Raw genomic sequence first — 8877 nt, 5'->3', positions numbered from 1 at the left:
ATTTTATTATGAGTCATGCCTGCATTAGTGTAAGGAATCGTCTTGTTAATTAATTGTTTCTATTACCGGGTTTAGTCCATTATAAGCTCTAATATGAGTTAACGTAAACATAATCGTGCGCCAGTGGGCGACTACCGCTTTCTCTTTCTTCGCATTTGTACCTACCTATTACATTGCGTGGGTTATGGTATTGATTTCGTGTCCTAAAAACGATTTATGCAGTTTAGTGCATAAGCCGACTAGGGAAATGTTATTGTTGCGAATCAATCTATATTTGGTAACGAAGTTGTAAAGAGCCTAAGAATGAGAAGACAGCGTTGCTGCAACACTGCAATACTAATATGCTGATTGGAGCTCATTTCACACTATTCGACATCGAATCTAAGGTCACAGCTCATTACGGCCGCCGGGCACCCGACTAAGCGCCGCCTCGCCTCGAGCGGTTAGTATTCTTTAGGTATATGGATTTGTATGGGTATGCGCTCACTACGGTTTACTAATGTTTCGGCGAATAAATTTTGGCAACCTGTACCCTTAGTGTAAGTTTTCGGTTACAAAATACGTCTCTATCGCGTTCGCGTTAAAATAACAATTTATATGGAAACACGAACAGCGCCTCTAGCGGAACGTTTGCGATGTTCGTGTTTACATACAAATTGAGATTTTAACGCGAACGCGATCGAGACGTATTTTGTAACCTTAAGCTTACACTAAGGGCACTGTTTCATTTCGCAACTTTTCGTATCCCAACTGTTTAATATTTATGAAACTGTAAATACTTCGGGATTTTTATAAAACTGACCTAACCTAAACTAAAGGGATCTAACGATAGCCCTGAAACAAATCCTGAAATATTTACAGTTTTAGAGTTTGCGAAAAAAAAATGGCGAAACGAAACAGGTTGCCAAACGTTACGTTGCGAAAAGGCAGTACCCGGCTCACTACATCAACTCCAACTCCGTAGCGTCACCGGGTCGCCTCACTCGCGAGGTTGCCACGCGCGGACGGCGAGTGGACCACTCAGTGAAAGCCCGCTGCTCGCCACCATAGTGACTACTAGGAAATTCGTGGACCACGCGAGGTCCACTCCTTGTCAACGCGGCGTCCATCCGTTGACCACCTGTCGACAACGAATGAACGCCGAAAGTCGAGGCGGTGCTGGTCGGGTGCCGGGTGGGTCTAATGAGCTGTGACCTTTATGCTGCAAGTAGACGGGTAGGGAAGCGAATTGTTTTGTTAATTTTTGTTTTTTACTTTTATTTTGTTATTTTGGTCTCTTTGGTCTCTTTTATTTTGTTATCTTGGTAGATTCTCTCCGTATAAACTAGCAGGATTTCTTAGTGTTCTTATGTGTGCCAGGGGTCCGCAGCAGGTCAGTCAGATTGATAATAGATTTTCATATATTTTTTATTAATTACTATAATTATATATAAAGGTTTTTTTTTCTTAAAATATTTGTCAATTCCTTAACAGAAGTCAAATTACCTAAATACCTATTTAAAATTCTTAAAATTTTAATGACTGCAAAATTTTCAAGAAACACTGGTTCCCAAACTGGTTCACAAATCCCGCTTGTTTCATGTTCCAATTTTTTCGGTGTCAAATACCTACCTATTCGAAACCTGTTAAATATACATTCAACGATCACGTGTCCCCACAAATTCAACTATACCAATACCACCAACTTAATTAGTACCTATCTCACACTGAGCCCCTTATAATCCGAAGCATCAATCCACGAGACCCCCCCCCCCCTGCCCCAGTTGCCGCGATTAATTGTGCATCATCTAGGTTAAGTTGCCTCTTAGACAATTAAACATCGGCTTGCAAGCTGTACAGTTAGCAGATAAGTTGCTTATATAAAACGATTCATTGATTTCTGCTCATTAGGGTTCCGTATCCGAAGGGTGACAAACTTAGCCCTATAACAGGACTCCAATCCAGTGATTGCTCCTTTCATCCACTCAAAGGTTGACTGGTAGATATCTCTTAATGGGATAAGTCCGCCTTTGTACAAGTATCTCACAGTTTGCCAATTGTATTTTGTTTCTTTTCTTTTGTACAATAAAGAGTTTACATACATACAGTCTCGATTCCATGGGAATACCAGAATTTACCAGATTAAAAACCCCGGCGCAGCGCGATTACGATAGGACTCTAGTTTCTAAGACAACTGGACGTAACCTATAGGTTTTTCGATTATGGCAATTTGCATGGAAACATCAGACGGACAAGTGATCCTATAATATAAGGGTTCCGTTTTTGCTAGCTGAGATACATAAACCTATAAAGTAGCCTATGTTGTTATTCAGGAAATTGAGCTGTCTACACACACTTTCATATAATCCGTCCATCTATTTGAAGGTGAAGGGTAACAAACACATATACATACATATGTATGCAGTATACACACGCACGCACACCCACTCATACACAAAGACACACGAACTGTCGCATTTATATTTTTTTATTATTATTAATAATAATAAATTCATTTATTTCGGGCAACTTGGCCCATACAATAAAAATACCTTACAGACTAACAAACATATTTATTATATTGAGGTGTGACAGTATGGATATAGATACATAAGTACTTAGTTATAAGTAGTAACTAAGAGTAAGCCATGTGAAACAGTATTACAGGGACGCTCGAATCGAACACACGTGTTTCCTTTCTCTCTTTCTCTGACTCACGAATCCCACACCTCATGGCGACCCTGCCAGAGCGCGGGATTCGCCGCGCTATTGAGTAATGTGATCGTACACCGGACTTTCTCATCAAATAATACAGTGTTGGTACAGTGATTAATTTCAATGGTTGGAACTTTCGCAAATTCTGAACTTTCAATTATTATTTATTACAATGGGGAAGCAGTGCTCAAAATGTTCCTGTGAAACAAAGGAGGTCATAATAAATCAGCATGGAAGCCAAAACGACAGTGAAGCAGATCTTTCCACTCATACGTATAATAATACCGTCATAATGGCTACGATACTTGCCATCTGCGTAGTAGCACTCCTAGTGTTGGGATCAAAGCTGTACCGGAAGTGCCACCGAAACTTAGTCCAGCAAGAACTAAGAGCTAACGCGTTGCAGAGAATCAGAACCAGGCTGTCTCTTCGAGGTCGCAACGACGAGCCAGAGGACCGAGCCCCACCATCCGCCTGAAGCCAGGAGCGATGCTGCGCGCCCACCGCGAAGTGTGCACCGTTTGTATTAATGAGCTAAGTCTAAATGTAACTACTAATAAGTAGAATAACTCACATTTAAATATCATTTAATGGAGAATGAGTTATCAACTATTTTACAACAGTTAGAATTAATTCGAGTAGGATTAAGAAAGTTAGGCCCTCATAGAAGAGCCAAATACATTGTAAGCGTGCATGAAAAATATTTAGAGGCAACAAGTCTCTACGAAGATTTTAAAACACTAGTAAAATCAATTAAAAAACAAGACGCACGTAGCGATAAGTATTCAACTGATATATTAGATAACTACGTAAGTAAAATAAACGATTGTTACAAACAAATTAATAACTATTGTAAAGTAGATACGCAGACCGAACAAAAATTAAAAATGGAATCCTTTGATTTAAGAACGGCCGCTAGTTTGATTCCTGTAATGGACTGTAGGGAGGAAACGGTAGAAAAAATGATCGACGCAATAGAGTTGTATGATAGTTGTCTCAAAGAAGCAACATGCAAAAAGTTGCTAGCATCTTTTGTTGTAAAAACAAGACTAACGAAAGCAGCCAAACTAAAACTCAAACAAGAGTACGACTCTTGCACAAGCTTGGTAAAGGACATGAGAGTATTTTTATTAACAAAAAAATCTCCAAACGCATTGCTGACTCAACTTAACAACATAACCCAAAACAACATGACTATTTCTCAGTATGCATCTTCATTCTCAGTAAGCTTCACTCAACAGCGTATCATCACGAAACTATAGGTTCTTTGGAAAACTCACATAAAAATTTAGCTTCATTTTTGCGCATACAGTGTGACAAGCATCCGGAGACCTGGAGCCATTGGCTACCCTTCTGGTGCTTCTCATATAATAACACAGTCCATTCAGCAACCAAATACGCCCCATACGAACTAGTGTTCGGAAAGCGATGTGAAATCCCTAGCAGAATAAGTTCAATAGTTGAACCTTTATATAACGTAGATAATTATAGTTTAGAATTAAGACATAGGTTACAAGTGGCGCAAAAAGACGCGCGAAATAATTTAGTGCAAGTGAAATGTGACAGAAAAAGTGAATATGATAAAAAGACAAATTCAGTGACATACAAAAAAGGAGACTTAATCCTAGTGCGAAACGAAACCGGTAATAAACTAGACTGCCTATATGATGGACCATATCTCGTTGTAGAAAATAACGAACCGAATGTTGTAGTGTTAAGAAATAATAAACATGAAGTAGTTCATAAGAATAGAACTAAGCGTTTCATACATAGCAATTAAAAAAAAAAAATGTAAAAAAAAAAATATTATGTATTATTTCATAAGAAAAACTTAGTGTATGACGAAAAATATTATTGTTATAACATTTTTCTTCTTAGCCACCCCGGAAATGAGGTGTGACAGTATGGATATAGATACATAAGTACTTAGTTATAAGTAGTAACTAAGAGTAAGCCATGTGAAACAGTATTACAGGGACGCTCGAATCGAACACACGTGTTTCCTTTCTCTCTTTCTCTGACTCACGAATCCCACACCTCAATATTTGTGTATCGTTCCGTGAGTCACAGACGGTTCTGGCAGAAAACCAGCGCTGCAGGCGTTTAACGCTTCAGCATAATGCTGAGTCAGCGACCGTTTCACTTTCGCGGGACACACAACATTGTGTATATTGTATTTAATGTTTTCATCTGTTTTTCTGTAATTTTTTATTTTATTTGTGTTAATTTTGCTGTATATGTGTGTCTTCTGTGTAAGTGAATAAATGTCTTCTTTCTTTCTTTCTTTCAAACATACATATTTATTATCAAAAATATTTAAGTATGAAGTAGGATTTCTTCTTTATCTTGGATTTTTTGACTCCAGTAATTCTTCTGCTGACCGTAGGGTAAACTACGAGTAACTGAGATGCTATAATTTACTACTAATAGTACATTGTGTCTTGAGGGCGGTAAATAAGGAATTACGAACGAGAGTCTATTAGAAGCCCGAAGTCGAAGACTGAGGGCTTTAATGAGTCGATGTTCGTAATTCTAGTACCGCCCGTGCGACATACAATGTTTTTCATCACATTTGCGAGTAAAATTTTATATTTGTTAAAGAAAAACTTTGATTCTTCCAAATATTGGCGATACCTAAGCCTGTGCTCTTGGCAGCGTCGCCTTCTACCTCCCTCGGCATGCGCCGCAACGTGCGTGTGCATGTGGTCCATGTAGTAGTCCTGCTGCAGCAGCGCGCGCACGCGCACGCGGCACGGCGCAGCAGTACAAGTACGCACATTGACTCATTTACCGACCTTGGGCTTCATGACAAGAACATTAGTACGCGAAATGAATCATTTACCGACCACGGGTTACATGACAATCACATTAAGGTCGAGGGTTTTTATTTGGAGGGTTGCAACCAAGGTAGCCTGCATGTTATGACACTGTTTACGAGCAAGTGTGATGAAAATCGTTTTACAATATAGTTGCATCGCAATTGGATAACTACGGAACCGTTGTCGAATTAAATTCGTATTTAGCATGCTAATTTGCTCGATTGTTGTGGCTCCGTTCATCTTATCACAGACGTATATTCGTAAAGCGGCGATTATGTTTTTCTTAATTTTGCATGATATTTTCTTATTCTCATGTTAACTTTCGAATAATGAATATTTAAAACGTTACGTACACTTTCTAAAATTACGATCTTGAGCCGAGTTTTGACTTGCAAGAAAAATCGTGCAAGTTGCATTACATTGCGAGGCCGTAAAGCCAGCGAGTTTGTAGTGGCCAATGGAGTGCCGCAATGTAATGCAACTTGCACGATTTTTCTTGCCATCCTGCTTTACACTTACTTAATCTATAAGGTTATATTTCCTATTAAAACGTCGCGCGTTTCTATTTTACGGTCTCTTATCATCAAATATAACTTCGGTACCTTAGGTCCGCGGTCCCAGCGCTCGTATTTTTAACCGACTTCAAAAAAGGAGGAGGTTCTATGTTTCAATGTATGTTCGCCGATTACTCAGTCAATTGTGGACCGATTTTCAAAATCCTTTCTTTATTTGAAAGGGTACTCTTCTGAGGTGGTCCCATTGTCACCAAATCAAGATCTGATGATGGGATCCTAGTGAAATCGAGGGCAAACCTCAAATTTTATAGGCACACCTATGGCGATTTTGGCATTTTTAGCATTAAGATAAGCATATTTTTTTGGAGTCAGTTTTACATTTTTGTTAATTAGCCGACTGCTCGAAAAAGGCTTACCTATAATGGGACTAGTGGGATAGACGGGTATTTTCGAGCGTACCAATGTATACCCATGTCTCATTAGAGTTGCCACAACTGTCGGGTGACAAAGGGTTGTAATTTTTCTATTTGGCACCCACGAAAAAAATTATGGAGGAAGGATTAAAAATAATATTTTTTTTTTACCATCAGCAAAATAAGTGGTCTACCAATTTATAAACAAGTTCCTATCAAATGAATATGTCGCTAAAGTCGAATTTTCAAGTTGACAGACACGTCTATTGGCATTATTGTTTTATGACATGCAAGCGATAGACCACATATTTGGCTGATGGTACCAATATGTGTACTCAGGGGTAAGCCGTGGTGGCCTAGTGGTTTGACCTATGGCCTCTTAAGCAGAGGATGGTGGGTTCAAACCTCGGCTCGCACCTCGTCAGTTTTTCGGAATTCGTGTGTGAAATTTTACATTTGTAATTTACCACGAGCTTTACGATGAAGGAAAACATCGTGAGAAAACGAGCACAACCCTGCGAAGCAATTCAATGGACTGTGTGAAGTTCCCAATCCGCACTGAGCCCGCGTGGGAACTATGGCCTAGCCCTCTCGTTTTGAGAGGAGGCCTGTGCCCTGTGGGACGTATATAGGCTGAGATGATGATGATGAATATGGGTACTAAGTAAAAGCTAATAATTAGCACATATCTAGTCGCTTTTAAGCTACCATTTTTACAGGAACATCAAAGAAGTATGAATTAAAAAGAAAATTAAACAATCGAAAACCCGACCGCCTTATTTTTTGTAATACAGAATTTTCAAAACGACTCACGCATTGCTCTGGGGACCTCAGAGCTGGCAACTTCCTCGCCTGTTGTATCAGCATTGCGTTACAGATAGGAAATGGTGCCAGACCAGCGTTTTGGATGGAACCAAGCTTCGGGTCGGGGGAGCTTTTTTATACATTTATTATAGTTCGGTTTTTCTTTAAGTTTTAATTAGTTTGTCAATAATAAACAAGTTTCATATAGAAGTTACTTCACGATCATTACCCAACGGTTCCAACTCCGAGGACCACCGTTCCTTATCGTAACGATGGATGTAGTCATACATTCCACCACACCATGTTATCCATCTATGTATCCTTTTCCAAATGGCTAAATAAGGGTCAGTTCACACCTACATTACATGTGTTTGTTCATTGAGAGAATAGGCACGTCAAATGAGAACTCGTTGACGTTTTCTCCTAAATGAGCCATGTCACGTCCCGGTGTAATGAATCCTTAGTTAATTCCGTTAATAAAAAGTTTATGGTCATAGTATGGGGTATGTTGGTTTATGCCCTGCTGTTATCAAATACAAACACAAAGTGTTGCATAGATCGCACACAGCTGGATTGAGGTCAAACTCAGTTCATTGGCATTTGTTGTACAGCGGACTTAACAGAACTTTTGTTGGCGCGACGTGGAAATTTACGCTTCGATTAATCTCGCTGGATTAACTAGTAAATATTCGCTCCCAATACAATCTAGGGCTCTTCAAGGCTAGAGTGAATAGGCTGTTACAGAACCACTGAGATACACCTTTGGCCTCATCTGCACTTAACATCAGGTCAGATAGGGGTCAATCACGATCAGTTTCATGTAAAAAAAAAAAAAAAACATATTAGTAAAAAGTTTGTGACATGAAATGGGGTGATTGCTACGAGTATGCTGGGCATCTAAATAAACTCGTGTTGAATTTTGATAACTGTTAAATTTTAGAATCAATCGGCAATAATAGCCGATAACAACATTAGAATATTTTTCAGTCCCTAGTCTAAGTTATGTCCCCTCTTTTTTTGTGTTTGTTTGCGACATAATATGCTGCCGTGTTAAAACTGCGTCCGCGATTACTTGTGCTCGTATCGTGCCATAGAATGGTAAGCGCGACGCTATGTAATACGATGTTTAAAGCCTCCACCAAAACGTACCAAAAATGGCAGCTTCTCGATTCGGTTCGCTCAGTGCGGAACCCGGCTAATGAATAAATTTGTATATGTACATGCAAATCCACAAACTGTCATCGTAAAGCCTAAATCAACAAAATTACCTCTTAGCTTAACACAGCTATAAATGTGTCATTTTCTAACTTTACAGGTGTCAATAATGGCGATGGAAGAGTCGCGCGTGCTGGTCTGGCACCGCGACAAGCTCAAGCTCTCCATAATGTCGGACGCCTTTCTACAGGCAGTGTTCGACCACATATTAGGGAGGGATGTCGTACACAAACTTATGCAGGTGTGATCTAGAACCTTATAAATATGCGATAAATCGGCAGTGTCTGAGCGTACTTGTGTGTCTGTGTGCGGACATGTGTTAGTGTGTACCTGTGTATTTTACAGGCCTTTTCTGACGGGAACGGAAATTGTTAGTCTATTTAAACACAAGTTTCCGATGCCTCTGCTTAAAATGCA

The sequence above is a fragment of the Choristoneura fumiferana genome, chromosome 7, assembly GCF_025370935.1.
Source record: "Choristoneura fumiferana chromosome 7, NRCan_CFum_1, whole genome shotgun sequence".
In the NCBI taxonomy this organism is placed as follows: Eukaryota; Metazoa; Arthropoda; class Insecta; order Lepidoptera; family Tortricidae; genus Choristoneura; species Choristoneura fumiferana.
Note: the sequence above shows the minus strand (reverse complement) of the source record.